Source organism: Anolis sagrei, chromosome 5 (assembly GCF_037176765.1).
Source record: "Anolis sagrei isolate rAnoSag1 chromosome 5, rAnoSag1.mat, whole genome shotgun sequence".
Classification (NCBI taxonomy): domain Eukaryota; kingdom Metazoa; phylum Chordata; class Lepidosauria; order Squamata; family Dactyloidae; genus Anolis; species Anolis sagrei.
Genome location: NC_090025.1, coordinates 70,907,890 through 70,926,451, shown reverse-complemented (window position 1 = coordinate 70,926,451; position 18,562 = coordinate 70,907,890).

The following is an 18,562-nucleotide window of genomic DNA, read 5'->3' as shown; positions in this document are numbered from 1 at the left end:
ATGTGCCAGCCCTGCGTGAACAGTCGCATGGCCCAGTGCACTCGTTTTCTGGCTTTTTCGAGCCTTCCCACGTCGCCTCCTTCCAGCCACTAGCAACGAGGTATGATAGCAGACCAAACGACGTGCACCCTGGGCCATGACCAACAAATCCTTCGAATGTCCGCCCGTGCTTACAAAAAGAGGGCTTTGCCTACTAACAGGCCCACATCGTTACCACCGAGGTGGATAACCAACACATCAGGAGGAAAAAACCACTCCCGGCGTCAAACAACAAAGGGGCACAAACCGTCCCAACGCAGGCTTCTCATGCCTCTCCATTCCACCGTTGCCGTGGAAGAGAGACCCAAGTGCTGGCCATAGGCAGTCCTGTGGGCCTCTCTCACTGCCCAGAAGACATAACTGTGTCCGCAGACCAGTACCATTCTTTTATATGCCAGCCCTGCGTGGCCTGTGACGGTAATGATAACTAGGCTGAAACCAACCGTATGTAACTTCAGGTCTGTTTTGGAAGTTCTGCTTCTGATTTCTACACTATCTTAAAAAACTTTGATGTCGGAAACCAAAAATGCGCGGTGTGAGGTATCGTTATTGGCTAATGTCACCAATTCACTCACGCGTAGCTGCAAAACGTGCATTCCACGCCGCCGCCTGATATAAAAGCTATTCATAATATGATGTGTGGGGCACATGGCTCAAGGGCCGGGATCTGAAAATCCTCCTAAAGCCGCAACGCAAGTAATTTGCTGCAGCTCTGCAAGGCTAACTTTCCAGCCAGCAACTAACCGGACCCGCTTTGATCGGGCTGGGGCCCTTTTGGAACATTAACCTGTCCTGGGTTCCATCTACTGAACTGGGCGCCTCTTGGCCCACCTCTTGTGGGTTTTCACTTGTAACAACTATTGGTTGCGTGGTTACCCTGGCATATTGCACAGGCGTGCTGATATTTACAGTCATCGCGGGCGCAAGCTCCCTGGGCCGACAAGTATAAAGTGCCAGTAAAACAAATTGACAATGTTTTATCACTTATATATATAGGGCAATGCATAACTGCTTAAATCTGTGCTTAACCGACTCTTATATAGTTATAACGTAATAGTCCGAGGCTCACCCTAAGCTCGCCCTTCAAGTGACCCACTGTTCAAGCAACTAATATGCTATTTAGTCGTGTTTGCTTTACCTAAAGGCAGAGCTCTCAAAATGCCATGCAAGGGAAGCCAAGGCTAGACCGGGCATCTTGATGAACTCCCATTTGCATTGCTTCTTGCTGCGAGGTTATCTCAAGTTGTGGCTGACATCAGGAGCTCACCCCACACCCAAGTAATCAGAGCCTATCGCTGTGCCTATTAATCTATTCACATTTGTGTTAAGTCTCACTGTGAGGCTATCGCAAGCTGGAGCTAACATCAGGAGCTCACCCCACACCCACGCAACCAGCGCCCATCGCTGGGCCCATTGATCCATTCACATCTGCATCAAGTCTCACTGTGAGGCCATCGCAAGCCGGAGCCAACACCAGGAGCTCACCCCGCACCCAAGCAATCAGAGCCCATCGTTGGGCCCATTGATCTATTCACATTTGCATTAAGTCCTACTGTGCGGCCATCGCAAGCCGGATCAAACATCAGGAGCTCACCGTGAGGCCATCACAAGTTGGGGTTGACATCAGAGCTCGCCAGCACCCAGGCAAACAGAGCCCACCGTTGGGGCCTATAGATCCACCCCCCTTTGCCTTCACTGCTGCTTAAGTGTTGATTTTTATTTTATATGCATATGCATTGAGTCTCACTGTGATGCCATCACAAGTTGGGGCTGACATCAGGAGCTCTCCCGCACCCAAGCAGCCAGAGCCCACCGCTGGGGCCTATTGATCCACTCAAATTTGTATTTATTGATGTTTAAGTGTTGGTTTTCATTGTATATATCTATGCATTGAGTCTCACTGTGAGGCTATCACAAGTTGGGACTGACATCAGGAGCTCTCCCGCACTCAAGTAGACCGAGCCTACCGTTGGGCCTATTGATCTAATCACATTTGCATTTATTGCTACTTAAGTGTTGATTTTTATTTTGTATACATATGCCTTGAGTCTCACTGTGAGGCTATCACAAGTTGGAGCTGACATCAGGAGCTCTCCCGCACCCAAGTAGCCAGAGCCTGCCGTTGGGGCCTATTGATCTACTCACATTTGCATTTATTGCTGCTTAAGCGTTGATTTTATTTTATATACATATGCGTTGATTTTATTTTATATACATATGCATTGAGTCTCACAGTGAGGCTATCACAAGTTGGGGCTGACATCAGGAGCTCACCCGCACCCAAGTAGTCAGAGCCTACCGTTGGGGCCTATTGATTTACTCCAATTTGCATTTATTGCAGCTTAAGTGTTGGTTTTTATTTTATATAAATATACCTGCACAAACCTACACCTATGTATACATACATACACACAAACACACACACACACACACACACATATATATATATATATATATATATATATATATATATATAAACATACATATATATATAAATACATATACACATACACACTTTTTTTTTAATGTAACCGGTTTTCAAAAACTGTCGGCAGCGCCTATCACAAGATGGCGCCGCGTTCGCGCCATGACGGCCGCGTTCGCGCCAAAAACGGCTGTCGTTAGCAGCCGATAGTAGCAGGGTTCAGTGCCCCTTAACAAAGGCGACCCGGCTGGGTATATCAAGCGCACCCGCCACGTGGACGTGCCTGGCCGGCCCCACGATGCAGCCGCCGCATGGATGGCCGACCTGCCGTCCCAACCATTCGCGCGCCGGGCGGGGGGAGGGGAGGAACACTTATGAAAGGAACAAGGTTCTCCCCCCCTCACCCAGGCCTCAGGCCCAACGCGGCGCGCGACCAGCAGCGCGAGGACGGCCGCGCGAGAGGAGGAAGGGCCGTGGAGCGCACCCGCCGGAACTAGAGGGAAACGCCGGTTCGCTCTCCCCTCTGCCCGGGCCACACTAAGAGGAGCGGTAAGAAGATGGGCGGGGAGCACGTCTCGCCCGATGGCGTCCTCACCGGCTCGAGCCATGACAAGGCGAGGGAGGTGAGAAGGACACCAAACGGACTCCCCGGGAGGAGAGGGGGGGGGGAAGAAACCCCCCTCCCCCCAGGGCTCCGACACCGACCTGAGCTAGCTAGCTCCCTGATGGCCTATCAGGTCGTCCTCTTCTGTCCTCTCTCCCTCCTCTTCTTCCTTGGCTCTTCTCCTCTTCGTATTCCCTCGCTGGTCTTGCCACTGCTCTTCGCCGCGTCTTCTTCTTCCAACTTCCAGGCGCGAATGAGCCTGGGAGGGCCTGGCCTGTGTTAGCAGGCCACGCCCCCGGATGTTCTGGAGGGTTCCTCCAGAACTCCTCCCTGCCTCGTGTGAGGCAGACAAATGTTTTTTCTCTCCCCATTTCTTGAGGAGAGGAAAACTGTTGTGAGTCCTATAAACTTTATTGTTTCTTCCCATAAATTATGTAAGTACCACAAAACATGGTTCACTAACAACAGTGTCCCTTTTGGCTTATGACATTAAGCATATAGGCTGAAATTGAATGTCATTGCAGATATCACAAAATAGAGGGATTTTTAAAGTTATATATAGAAGAGAGGTTCCATTTAAAACAAAGGGGATTGTCTGTTGTTGTTTTTTTTAAGCCTTCTCTTTTATTTATACTCCCTTGGTTGATTATTAATCTAATTCTAGTACACAAACCAACTACTGTAAAATACTGTCAGTTAAATCACTACTGCTTCATTGGCAATACACAAACATTATGCTATTTTGCAACTATCCATGGTGGCCTCACTCAGCAGTGGGCTCATTCTTGCAATATTCCTCTATTGTTCCCAGAACATCTACCATGTAAGCCCTTCAAGGCCAAGAGCTATCTCTTTGTGGCATCTATTCAGCTGGATGACAGACAGCTATAGATACACTTCCTGCTATCTTAATGGAGATCACCAGTGTATTCCAAACTCATTGCAGATGTGATTAGAAACTTTTGCACATGGTGAGGTCTGTACCAACAGTCCACTCCTTTGTAAAACTAGATCATATCCACTATAGCACTTCACACTGTAGTGCAGTGGTTCTCAACCTGTGGGTCTCCAGATGTTTTGGCCTTCAACTCTCAGAAATCCTAACAGCTAGTAAACAGGCTGAGATTTCTGGGAATTGTAGGCCAAAACACCTGGGGACTCACAGGTTGAGAACCACTGCTGTAGTGGATATGAAAAATGGCAACATCATTAACATCTCCATTTTTTTGTAAACAAAACAAAGCAAAACGAGTTGCCAGATGGTAGGATGTTGAGATAGCTGTCATCTAAACTAGTGCCTCTAAATTAGTGCCTCCCTGGCTATCTGATGTAAGAGATTGGCTCTCCCCCCCCTCCCCCAATGTTTCTTTCATTTCTAGAAACATGCCGGGAACCAGTTGCAAATGGCTCAGGGGCAGGCCCAGGTCAAGAGATCATTGTTTTGAGTAGTATTGAGACCATAAGCATGCAATGTCAGTTTATTGGCCTCAGAGTGACTGCTAGGAGGCACAGAACAAACCAAGTGTGCAGCCTTCATTCAACTTCAAAGCCTTGAAGTGGCCCCAGAATTCTGCTGGAGGCAATCACAACATTTAAAGTGGATTGAAGTGGAAAAATGCTCAAGTGTGATGACACCCTTATCCTTATTGCCAAATGTACCGATCTATCTTTTCCTATCCCAGCTTCATCAGTGGGAACTGATTTGTCCCACCCATTCACTTCACTGTGAGGCAATAGGAAAGTGGAGTCACATTTATTATCCTCAAACACCAGAGTTGCAAATAATTTGGAACTATTTACAAACACATGATTACTACTGATGGGTTAGCTATGGATTATGTCTCCAATGAAGTCCATCTGTCATAGGAAATCCTGATTATGGGAGCATTATCTGAACTGCAAGCCAATTGATTTCATTTTTCCCCTTTATGGGCCACACACTTCAGCATCAAAGTACAGATGGAGATGTTTATATTATATTATGGTCAATTTGTTAAAGATTGTTAAATATTTGATATGTTAGCTGCTTGGGGGCAGAGAGGATTATCTTGAAAATACTGAGATAGAAAAACAAACAAACAATAATAACAATAATAATGATGATTATTTATTTATTTGCCGTATTTCTACCCCACCCTTCTCACCCCAAAGGGACTCAGAGCTGTTCACATATAAGGCACAATTTGATGCCATATAAATATAAATCAAACAAAATCAGCATATACAATTAAAGCCAAATGCTAAAAATGTATAAAAAAACACTTCATTGAAACTTCATGTTGAAAAGATGTGCATTGGTTTTCACTTTGGAAATATTTTTAACCAAGTGATTCTTATAGTTGGGAGGCATCACTGTTCCATTTGATTGCAAATAATGTATTTTTATCAACTCTTAGACACAAGCATGCCACTGTTACTTCTAGATCAATTGCATAGGTATATTTTTGCCATCATTTAAATGCTGTGAATATGTATGCAACTGCAATTGCAGAAAATCACTACCAAGTGCATACGGTGAATATAGGCAGAATTTATGCTGCCAAATAATCCATCAGGTTATATGCTGTGTATGTGTGTGTGTGCGCGCACCTTCAAGTTGACTGTTGATCTATGTCAACCCCATTAATTTTATACGGTTTTCATAGACATGGAATACACAGATGTGGTTTCGTGAGTTCCTTCCTCTGAAATATAGCCTACAGTACCTGGTATTTATTGGCAATCTTCCATCCAAGTACTAACCAGAGTTGGCTGTTCTGTTTTGCCCCAGAAACAGCATTACAACAAGATTTAATGAACTAAAAAATAAGGTAACTCCTAGCATTATGTCCCAACACACTTTATCAGAGATCCAGAATATCTGCATGCCCATCCCCCTCCAAACACCCCACCTTGTCATGCCCAGCACTTTTAATTTTAATTATTACATTTGGCCCGGCCATTGTTTGTAATTGCGTCATTGGGTGTTGTTAATTGTTATTGCTTTGTTTTTTGAGTTATTGTGTTGTTGTTGTTGCTACTGTTTTTATTGTTTTATTTGGGCTCGGCCTCTTGTAAGCCGCACCGAGTCCTTCAGGAGATGGTAGCGGGGTACAAATAAAGGATTATTATTATTATTATTATTATTATTATTATTATTACTTCAGAAAAATGATAATAATGTAACAAACAGCAGCAAAGGAACAGAAGGAAAATCCCCAAAACAAAGCAAAAGTCTTACATCAGACATGAAACAAGAGTCTTTGGCAAAACGTCTCTGCAAGGCTCTTCGCAGATGGTGGATCTGTAGGCAAGAAAACCAGAGCACAGAAGCACTATGCATAATGGTTGCTGACAGCATGGACCACTTGCTTTACTGCTGATTCATAGCCCTCAGCTCCCAGCACAGGTATTCCTAGGGCAAGATCTGATTGTTCAGCATCCTTGCAGCCATTCTAGCTGACCTTCTCCATAATAATAATAGTAATAATAATTATTATTTATTTATTTATTTATTTATTTATTTATTTATTTATAGACCAACCTATCTCCCCGAAGGGACTCAGGGTGGTTTCCAACTAATATGGCAAACATTCAATGCCAAAAGGAAAATGGTACAAACAATTTACAAGAAAACAAGGCACATTAGACAATATAGAACAACCAACTTAAGAAACAAAATAGCAAAAATAATCATAAAATACAAAAACCTGATAAAACACACTAAAAATAAAAATATAAAACCAATTTCATTGGGGCTCCATCAGGTGAGGTTCAACAATACCAATGTCCAGAAGTACTAAAAGAGATGTAATCAGCTATAAAAAGGACTGGTTGAAGGATGCTGCAAACAACGTGTCATAGGGCCAGAGAAGTGGATGAATTTATTTATTTATTTTATTTACTCTATTTCCCTCCTTTCTCTACCACAAAGGAGGCTCAAGGTGGCTCAACAAATGACAACTATTTGATGCCTTTGGAGAACAAACAATTAAATGCATTTAAGTTAAAATTTTAAATTTTAAAATTTGAGTTCAGTTGCACATTAAAACATATAAACATTGTAATCACTATTAAAATCATGCCATCCACAATCATAATCTGGGGCCATTCCAAAAATCATTGCACATATTTCATAGTTATGAAGAGCAGAACAGAGTACGATCTCACAATCTAAGGACTGGGCCTAGGGACTAGTTGTTCCTGAAAGCTTGCTGGAACATTCAGGTTTTCAGTTCCCAATGAAAGGAGGACGGGGGGGGGGGGGGTCTTGCCTAACCTCCTTGGGGAGGGATTTCCAAAGTTAGGGGGCCACCACCAAGACATCCCTCTCCTTCTCCTTCATGTGCTTGTTTGTTCTTTCAGTTCTGTAATCTAGCACTTTAATCCTGCACTTTAGTCTGCCTGGGTTGCCATAAGCTATTAACTGGTTCAGAGCCAACAAGCTGCTGTGAGGTGTGGTATTATAGCACTGTAGCGCTTTACTACAGCACTGTGAATTTCAAAATCGCCTGATGTCATCGCAGTTGTCATTTTTGGTAACGCTGATAGTCCTCTCTGTTAATACTACTCAAATGCACTTTACTGGAAGCAAGGATGGGGCGGACCCTAGGGGTTTAGAGTTTTATAACCACAACAATGTCTGTTATGATTATTATGCATTAACATCTGATACCGCAAGTGAGGAAGTGAGAGGGAACTCCCCTGGGACGGATGGTTCTATGGGTGTGGGGGCTGCTATAGAGGTGGTGACAGGTAGAGGAAGATACGGGAAAGGGAGAACAAACTACTCAATCCGATCCAAAATTTTCAGCAATAATTTGGCAAACCTAAAATGCTCTAAGAATGTAAGACAAAAACAAATCCGGCCCAAAATTTACAATAGAACATTGGCAATCCCAAAGATTACCCATATTACAACTTCACAATCAATTCGGCCTGAAAATAATAGGAATATATTGGCGATTCCAAAAAAAAATCCTCCCGACAAGATACAACTGAGATGTCAGGATGGTGGTCCTTCTGGGCTAAGGGTGGTGCTGTTCAATGCCAGGTCGGTAAATGGGAAGTCCTCCATTATTCGAGATCTAATTCAGGAGGAACAGGCCGACCTGGCATGTATAACGGAGACCTGGCTGGATGAGGGGGGAGGTGTGAACCTCTCCCAGCTTTGCCCGCCAGGTTACTCTGTCCAGCACCAGCCAAGGCCCGGAGGGCGGGGAGGAGGAGTGGCAGTGGTCTATAAGGTTTGTATTCCCCTAATCAGGTGCCCCATCCCACAATCATCTACATTTGAGTGTGCCGGCTTCAGGTTAGGTGACCGGGACAGGATAGGGATTCTGTTAGTGTACCGACCACCCCGCTGCACGACAGTCTCCCTTCCTGAGCTAGCAGGAGTGGTCTCGGACATGGCGTTGAGCTCCCAGCGGCTTATAGTCCTGGGGGATTTCAATGTTCATGCCGAGACTGCTCTGTCAGGTGCAGCTCAGGACTTTATGGCCACCATGACAACCATGGGCCTGTCCCAACTAGTATCTGGTCCCACCCATATCGCTGGGCACACACTGGATTTGGTCTTTTCACAGGGATGGGGTGATAGTATCGGGGTGGAGGAGCTAACCATCGCTCCTTTGTCATGGACCGATCACCACCTGATTAGGTTTAGACTGACTGCTCCTCCCAACCTCCGCAGGGGTGGTGGACTCATTAGAATGGTCCGCCCCAGGAGACTTATGGATCCTAGTGGTTTCCTGACGGCTCTTGGGGAATTTCCCACCTCCCTGGCTGGCGACCCTGTCGATGCCTTGGTCTCTCACTGGAACACCGAGATGACTAGGGCAATCGACACAATCGCTCCAGAACACCCCCTCTCGAGTAACCGAGCTAACCCGGCTTCTTGGTTTACTGAGGAGCTGGCAGCAATGAAGCGAAAGAAGAGGTGGCTAGAGCGCGTGTGGCGCAGTAACCCGACTAAATCAACCCAAACACATCTGAATACCTTCTTAAGGTTCTACGGTGTGGCAATAGAGGCAGCACAAAAAACATCTTTCGCTGCTAATATTGCATCTGCGAAGAATCGTCCAGCTGAGCTCTTTCGAGTTGTCAGGGGTCTGTTAAATCCGCCGAAAAGCGAGATCCCTGACAGCTCTGGAGCTCGCTGTGAAGCGTTTGCTCGATTTTTCGTAGATAAAATTGGGCGGATTCGGTCGGGTTTTGACACCACTTTACCTGCAGTCTCTGAGAATGTAACGAGAGCATCTGCTTGTCAAGTTTTGTTGGATTCTTTTCAATTAGTTCAGCTTGAGGATGTGGACAGGATCCTTGGAGAGGTGCGGCCTACCACATGCATCCTAGACCCCTGTCCATCCTGGCTTATAAAAGAAGCCAGAGGGGGTTTGGCGGAGTGGGTGAAGGTGGTGGTTAATGCCTCCTTACAGGAGGGCAAGATTCCAGCGAGTCTAAAACAGGCTATTATCAAACCGCTGTTGAAAAAACCATCACTGGACCCCACTCAATTAGACAACTATCGGCCAGTTTCCAATCTCCCCTATTTGGGCAAAGTCCTGGAACGTGTGGTGGCAGCTCAACTCCAGGGATTTCTGGTAGACACTGATTATCTTGATCCGGCACAGTCTGGCTTTAGACCGGGACATGGAACGGAAACAGCCTTGGTCGCCTTGGTAGATGATCTGCGCAGGGAACTGGACAGGGGGAGTGTGTCCCTGTTAGTTCTCCTGGACCTCTCAGCGGCCTTCGATACCGTCGATCACGGTATCCTTCTGGGACGACTCACAGAAATGGGACTTGGGGGTACTGCTTTGCAGTGGCTCCGGTCATTTCTTGAGGGACGGTCCCAGAAGGTATTACTGGGTGACACCTGTTCGGCTCCACAACCATTGTCGTGTGGAGTCCCTCAGGGATCTATTCTGTCCCCAATGTTGTTTAACATCTACATGAAGCCGCTGGGGGAGATCATTCGGAGTTTCGGACTGCGGTGTTATCTCTATGCAGATGATGTCCAGATCTGTCACTCCTTTCCGCCTGTCACCAAGGAGGCTGTCCAGACCTTGAATCGGTGTCTGGCTGCTGTGTCGGACTGGATGAGAGCTAACAAATTGAAATTGAATCCAGACAAGACAGAGGTCCTACTGGTCAGTCGGAAGGCCGAACAGGGTATAGGGTTACAGCCTGTGCTGGATGGGGTTACACTCCCCCTGAAGACGCAGGTTCGCAGCTTGGGAGTGATCCTGGACTCGCCGCTGAGCCTGGAACCCCAGGTCTCGGCGGTGGCCGGGAGAGCTTTTGCGCAATTAAAACTTGTGCACCAGTTGCGCCCGTACCTTGGGAAGTCTGATCTGGCCACGGTGGTCCACACTCTTGTTACATCCCGGATAGACTACTGCAACGCGCTCTACGTGGGGTTGCCCTTGAAGACTGTTCGGAAACTCCAACTAGTCCAGCGTGCGGCAGCCAGATTGCTCACCGGAGCGACATACAGGGAGCAAACAACCCCCCTGTTGTGCCAGCTCCACTGGCTGCCGGTTCAATTCCGAGCACAATTCAAGGTGCTGGTCTTAACCTACAAAACCCTATACGGTTCTGGTCCAGTGTATCTGTCCGAATGTATCTCCCTCTACGTCCCACCTCGGAGTTTGAGATCATCTGGGGAGGCCCTGCTCTCGACCCCACCACTCTCACAAGTGAGGCTGGTGGGGACGAGAAGCAGAGCCTTCTCAGTGGTGGCCCCCCACCTGTGGAATTCACTCCCGGGGGAAATCAGAACAGCACCAACCCTCCTCTCCTTCAGGAGGAGGGTGAAGACATGGCTGTGGAACCAGGCCTTTGGGCAACCAGGCAATTAGACAATGACAACCAAATAAGACAATCAGATGTGTGAGATCGGCAGGATTGTCGAAATGGAACCAAAACAGATCTTTGAGTTAATTGTACACTGATGGGTAGGAGGAAGTTCCAGGTTTGTATTGTTTTTACTGATTTTATCATTTTACTGATTTTATTGGATAATGTTGAATTGTGGGAATTTGTACTGTTATATTTTTTGTGATGATTGTTTGTGTAGCAGGCGTCTAAGTGCGCCTTGCAGCTGTAAGCCGCCCTGGGTCCCCTTCGGGGTGAGAAGGGCGGGGTACAAGAACCCCAAATAAATAAATAAATAAATAAATAAATAATAAATTTCACTCTTTGGCGTTCCTGAAACTTAGGAACCGGAAGTATGTTTAACTCGCCCTCTTCCTCCTCCTCAACACTTGGCACCAAATTCCCAACTCCCCCATCTTCCGGGTCCTTTTCTACCTCCTTCTCCTCAGAAGAGGAGTACACAACAGTGACCCTGCTTTGCTTCCAACATTCAGTGGGATCAAGTGCCCTCAAGGTATTTAGGCCCTGATCAATATAGCACTTTCTTAACAAAAGTAGTTCTTTTAAGAAAGTGATGTTTGGATACTTATGTAGACCTCATCAGATGGGGCGACTTTAGTGGCATGATCTGGTTCAATTTCCCTTTAACCATGGACCCCCCGGCTCCCATTCCACAATGCACAGCTACTTCTGACAGTGCTTCATGGTTAACAGGAAGGTGAACTGGTGCATGCCACCACCATGGCAACACAGAAGGCTTCCAGTGTTGTACCAGGAATAATGAGGAGAAGCCAGGCAGTCCATGCTTCCCATCGTGGGCTGGGGACTCAGGTGAGTTGGGCGATGTGGGGCATGGCGTGATAGGTTCCCCACACACCCCAACGGGCACCGCTGGAAGCACCATAATCCATGGCAATTCCGGTGTCACATTTGATGAATTTGTGTATCAACCTAAAATCTTGATTTATGTAATTGTTCTGTTTATCTAACCACATGGACTAAATCCATAAGTTGATGAACATATTTGTGGGTCATGGTGTATTACCGTTTTTTTTACCTGAATCAATGAATGAATCAATTCTATGAAAATATTCCTAGACAAATCAAAAATTGAGACAACCCTGTAAACCATTCAAAAATGTACTGTTGCCAGTTTTCTCAATAGCACACAACCGTGGAAGAGCCTCAAGCCTATTCATTCTTGATTTCTAATATGCTTTCACATCAGGATGATTTTTCATTACTTCATTTCAGTAATAACACATGTTCACAGCTGCAGGTTAATATTAAAGCAAGAAATTGACCTAAGGAGTTTTAGCTAAATATTCTGCCCAGCTTCCTTGTACAGCCAAGAATGAGGAATGGATTCTTTAAGAAAGTCATTTCTTTTTAATGGGTTTTTCATACTGTGTGATTTCCTTATTACGCAAAAAGTTTATATAGCCAATATATAGCTTATGTCCCAAAGGAGGAACATCAGGATGTGTTTTCAATCTAAATCTATTTTTCATACCATATCTACTTTTCATATAATGGTTTATGATACAATAATTAAAAAGCAACTGAGAAGTAATTAGTCAGCTTTTTTGCATTAACATGAGGATATTATCATACTGTGTGAGTTTTGTCTTTAATCGTTTATAGTTTGATAGCAGTATTGAGTTCTTCTTGTTAGGGCTGAATTCAATTTTAGTTTCGGCTAGTTTAGACTCATTGACTCAATGGGGACTTCATAAGTCAAAAATGGAAGGGGAAAAAACAGCTAAAGTGCACCATGTCTCCATATTTCATGGATTTGTGCGGTTTTTTAAAAAAAATTCAAGATGTTATAGTTTTTGTAGTTTCCCAGTGCAAAAGTATATATCTCAGAATCCCAATTAGAATTTGTGAAATGAAATAAACCAGGTTAGGTCTGAATCAAGTTCTGAAATTAATCCATCTAGAGCAAATACTCTAGAGCACTACTTCTCAAATTGTGGGTCCCAACCCAAAATGGGGTCCCGTTAACTCAATGTTGGAGTCACAAAAAAATAGGCAACAATAAAAGGTTTCTGAACACCTACTTACACATATCTATTGGCAAAAACGTGCAATATTTAGAAGTGGACTCTGCAGTAAATGTTCAGAAAATGTACTCCAAGAAAACCGGAAATCACCCTGTTTAACAAACCTTGCAAATGCTCAATTATTATCAGGAAATGTTTGATTTTTATACCTATTTTATGTACCTATGTCATGAAAATATTGCAGATTTGAGAAATGTGAATTTAATAATGATGTGTGGGAATGAATGGAAGGATGGATGGATGGATGTATTTTGGAAACACCAGTGTAATATTAAGGCCTGCAATGACTAACTACCTGCTTGCTGGAACTGTGATCAAGACTTGCTAATGAGAAACCCTGATAAGAACTGGGACAGTGATAAAGGAAATATTTGCAACCTTCCTTATGTTAAGAAGGAACTCAACGCAATCCTTGTGTTTGTCAACACCAATCAAGAAGATCAACATCTGGCCAGGAAACTGGTATGGATCCAGGATGGAAGATGTCTATCATTAATTTACAACTTTGGGACTACATCAAAGAATATTCCTATAAAAGACTCAGTCTTATAATGCTCAAATTGTGACAGACAGAGATGCTGTTCGCCCGCCATGCTCTACTCCATGGGAAGGAAAGAGATGGTGTATTCAGAGAGTCAGGCCCGTAGCCAGGATTTCGTTTCCGGGGGGGGGGGGGGGCTAAAAAATTTTCAGGGGGGGTTTCGGGGGGGACTGAGTTTTGGGGGGGCTGAGTCTGAGTGAAAGAGGGTCTAGCCTAGCAAACCTTTTGTATCATTACCCCAATACCCCCATGCATATGGGATATATTGAGTATGGTGATCAGATCATGATATGAATAAACATAACAGTTTAAATAATGCACCAGTAAGGCCTTTTCGCGAACCACCATGAGAATTTCGGGGGGGGGCTGAAGCCCCTCAAGCCCCCCCCCCCCCCCCCCGGCTACATGCCTGCAGAGAGTGTCAGATATACTATGGGAAAGCATGATTCTGAACACTTTGGGGCTTCTTTCTCAAGGTAAGAGGAAGAAGTGCACTTTTGGAGTCTTGGATTTTGTGCAGGGAGTCAGTTTCTGCTGTATGGAAAACAGAGATCTGGTACTTGGCATTGTTCTTAGGGAAAGAAGTTTTGGCATTTCAGCGTTTTGAAGTTTTGGCATTATAGAACTATGCATTGGCAGGCTGCAGGAAAGCAGGGTCTGTCCTAACAGGTGCTTCACTAAGGAGGGAGAAAATGATATAGTAATATTTGAATGCCTTAGTAAAAATGTAATCCCCCTTTGTTTGTTTGTTAACCAATGTAATTGTAAATCCAATGTAGTTGCATAGAATCTGTATGTCTGTTATGTCCAATGTCATTCTTTGTCTAAATGTTTTTCTGTAATCTGATATACCCTCTCACACTGGAAATTGCAATAAAAAGAACCTATGCTTCAAAGTTATTGAAAAGTCATTCATGACACCTATATACCAGGTAGAGGAGACCCTAGGTAATTTTCAATGGTAAGCAAACAGTATTTTGCCCCTTCCCCCCCCCCCCCAACCAATCACTGATATATATATTCTGTTCGTTGTGGGAGTTCTGTGTGCCATATTTGGTTCAATTCCATCATTGGTGGAGTTCAGAATGCTTTTTGATTGTAGGTGAACTATACATCCCAGTAACTACAACTCACATGTGTCAAGGTCTATTTTCCCCCAAGAGCTCCTCAAGAGCACCCCTGGGAAAAATCAACTATACTGCAAATGCTTACTTTGCGTAATGGGTTGAGCCACCCCTGATACCAGGGCCCATGCACAAAAAGGCTCACAAGTAAAAAAAAGTTTGAGAAGCCCTGATCTAGAGTAGTTCTGAACCATGAGGTACCAGATCCTGGTCTATGAAAAGATAAGTTGTCCCCAATGAGAACAAATATGGTACCAGTGCTTGGCACATTGTAAAAGTGTTCTGGTCCCCCACAAGAGATAGTTTGAAAAATATTGATCTCAGTAGGGAACACCCATTAGGGAAAAGGTGAATTACTCATAAAAGAAAAAAAGAACTCTACTTTGGGATAATTATTTAAAATTTACCACTAAAAATTGTTATTCCAGCTACATGTGGAACAAAAATATAATACACCATAGAATTACTTGATTAAAATTATTGACAATTGGGTCTATAACCAGGAGTTAACAGCTGCTCCCAGGATTCTCATTTATACTATTGTTTGCATCTTTTGGCATTACATTTGAATGCAGCTCATATCAAAGTTCTTATTTGATGCCAAGAGCACATTGAGCTGATGTTTCCAGGAAACCCATTATTGGTTTAACAGCAAAAGCTTTATTAAGCCATATCTAGACTGGAGCAAATTATGCAGTTGAGTCCTCTCTTCTCTGGATCTGTGCAATTGTCATTGCCCCCTACATTACTCACCCAGTGATAGCATGATAACAATAAAGAAATCAAATCAAACAATTCCTGGTGTCATCGGATTACATGTATGGGGGAGTTAATGCCCTTATTAGGTCATCGACCATATCTTATTAGAAGAACCTTCAAACTCTTCTTATCCTTTCTTTGAAAGGATAGCCAAATTGCATATTACCATAGCAACACAGAAATTACTTCTCTGTTGAATGCAATCTTCTCAATGCGTTTGACTCAGGAGATGCGAGTATTCTTAAATCCTATTGATTTTGTTAGGAGAGTTTAGCATAAAAACTATTTTCAGCCACTGAGCAAGGCCAGGGATGTCTCATGCTGACCTTAACTTAATTTTGAAAGTTCCATGTAAGTGATTAACACAGAAGTCCAGCACGAGCAGTCAACGTGTTTCCACTAAAGCTCAAAAAAGCTTTCCTTTTGGACTATGCTCCCAGAATCCTTCAACAATCAGAGTTTATATTGCTTAAAGGTTCTGGGTATTGTACCTCGAAAAGGAATTTTTCCAAACTCTGTTACCAATTTCTGCAACCTCCAGTAGAGATAGAAGACAGAAAAGAAGGGGAGAAGAAGCCATAAGACATAACACAATAATAAAAAGTTTCTCTTAGTCGATGCTAGGAAAAGCTAACTTTTTATATTACAGCTCTCACAATCCCCCAGCCATAATCCCCAGTGAACATACTAGTAAGGTAATTCTGAGATTTGTTGCATCCAAAAAGTAAAGTTTCCCAGGATCCGGTTTTGGCTGCGGCTATGTTCAGTAGAAGACGTTAGAGCTTTTATTTATTTTATTTATTTACAATATTTATATTCCACCCTTCTCACCCCACAGGGGACTCAGGGCAGATTACAATGTACATATACATGGCAAACATTCAATGCCATAGACAGACCACATATAGACAGACACACGGACGCTATTTAACATTACACCTTTTTCATGAGGGGATTCTGGCCACCAGGGAAGCTATTGCTTCACCATCCATTTATGACACCGATTAAGTACTTCCTCTTTCTTTGCATGCTTGCTGGAGATTTTTATGGTGTTGTAAATTTAGTTAAATTAGCCTCCCCGCATAACTGGTACCTAAATTTCCTACTTGACAGATGCAACTGTCTTTCAGGCTGCAAAGGACGACAACAAGCTACACAAATTGGTTGGAAAGTCACTCCAACCCGGGCTGGCTTTGAATTCATGACCTTTCGATCGGTCGTGATCTTATTGCAGCTGACTCCCAGCCAGTTACGCCACAGTCCCAGTGCTAAGCCATTGACAGGAATAATTCCCAGTTACTAATGTAGGAGACTTTAAGGGGACTCATAATGTGCACCCCAAATAAGTCTGCCATCAGTAACCAGAAATCCAGGATTTGAATAAGATTATTGTCCTGGTATTCAGTTATTTAGTCTTTTTTTCAGCAAGAACCCAGCCACCTGTTTTTATTTAGCTCAATATACCGGTAGTTTATACACAAAGCAAAACAACCAATTTAACAAGAACTTTTGTTCTTTGTCAAGAGGGGAAATGTTTCAAAAACACAATTCAAGACATTTCATGCCTGATTTATTAATGGTTGTTAATTGCCACTTTAGGGCAAAAAAGAGTAAAAACAATCTTGCCTTGAATTTTGGAAGAGCAGTTGTTAATCACTGTTTTCGATTCGTGGACAGTGCCTTTGGATACTGTTTTGTACCACTTTGAATATTCATGTTGCTTCTCATGTCATCAAATGTCACTAATTAGCATTTTAATCATTGATTTCAGTCTCTGGAATTGGTGCAATTTTCCCTTTTTTGCTTGCATCTTTTTGTCTTGGATACTAGGCAAAATTCTTTTAATGCACATTTAGCATTCATGTTTAGTTCTCCGCTAAATTCCAAGCTTATGGTTCTGGCTTGTATATCAGACAGTTAAAACCAATAAATGACATATACATACTTCACTGAAGGCTTCTTGCTATTGGTCCTATGTGTGATTAATGAAAAAAAATGTCAATTTCACTTTAGTTTAGTTCCCAGAGACAAGCACATAGACTAGAGAACTTCAACTGATTTTTAAACATTATTGTTTGTTGTTGGTAGTGGGTTTTTTTGGCTGTTTTTTTTTTTTTAGACTGGCAGCACTTAACTTTGGAATCTCTACTCAGCCATGGGAACCCACTCTCCAAATCTCAGTGCAAGGTAAACCTCTTCTGCATCAATCTTGCCAAGAAAACCTGCAATAGTTTTGCCTTAGAGTCAATATTAGGTGGAAATGACTTGAAGGTGCACAACAAAACAACAGCAGCAACAACAACAACAACAACAACTATATTTTATTGTTTTCAGGATTTGGAATGTTTTCATTTGCACACAAAAATATGTTGAAAACAGAGTTTCTTATATGAATGAAATGTTCATGAATAAGTCTTAAAATGTAGAAAAACCATTAAAAATACACAAATGCTTTCATGAACTCCTCCTCTAGGAATAAAGTTTTTGAAATGTATGAAATAAGACTAGCTAAATAATAATAATAATAATAATAATAATAATAATATCACATAGTCCTAAACACTTGGGAAGTGTTCAACTTGTGATTTTGTGATATGAAATCCAGCATATATATCTCGTTTGCTGTGTCATACTGTGTTTTTGTGTCAGTAAAATAATAACAATAATAATAATTCTTTATTTATATCCTGCTTTTCTCTCTCATGGGACCCAAAGCAGCTTGCATCATATTAAGATCATACAAACAACAGACTAAATACATTAATAATAAATATAAAAATATATAACCCTATAGCATATATGCATTTTATATGTTACCAGTTTCCACATATTCTTCAACAGGTTATGGGGAAATGTTCAGTCTTACCTAAGAATATGCTGTTTTGAACATAGCAGAAATTTATCTAAATATGCAAAATATTTTTTCTTAATACCCCAATGTAAATTAAAACAAATTAAAAACACCTTTTTTAAGATGGTGGATGAGATAAGAAGCCCTTCCTCATAAGAGCTGGTTTGGTTTCATATGCTTATGAAGTGACTTCACAAAGTTGTGAGAAAGTGAAAAGTGTAGTGAGGGGTAGAAATTAATAGGAAATTTTTATTTTTGTAGATAAATGCATTGGAACTGAATACTGCACAATGGTT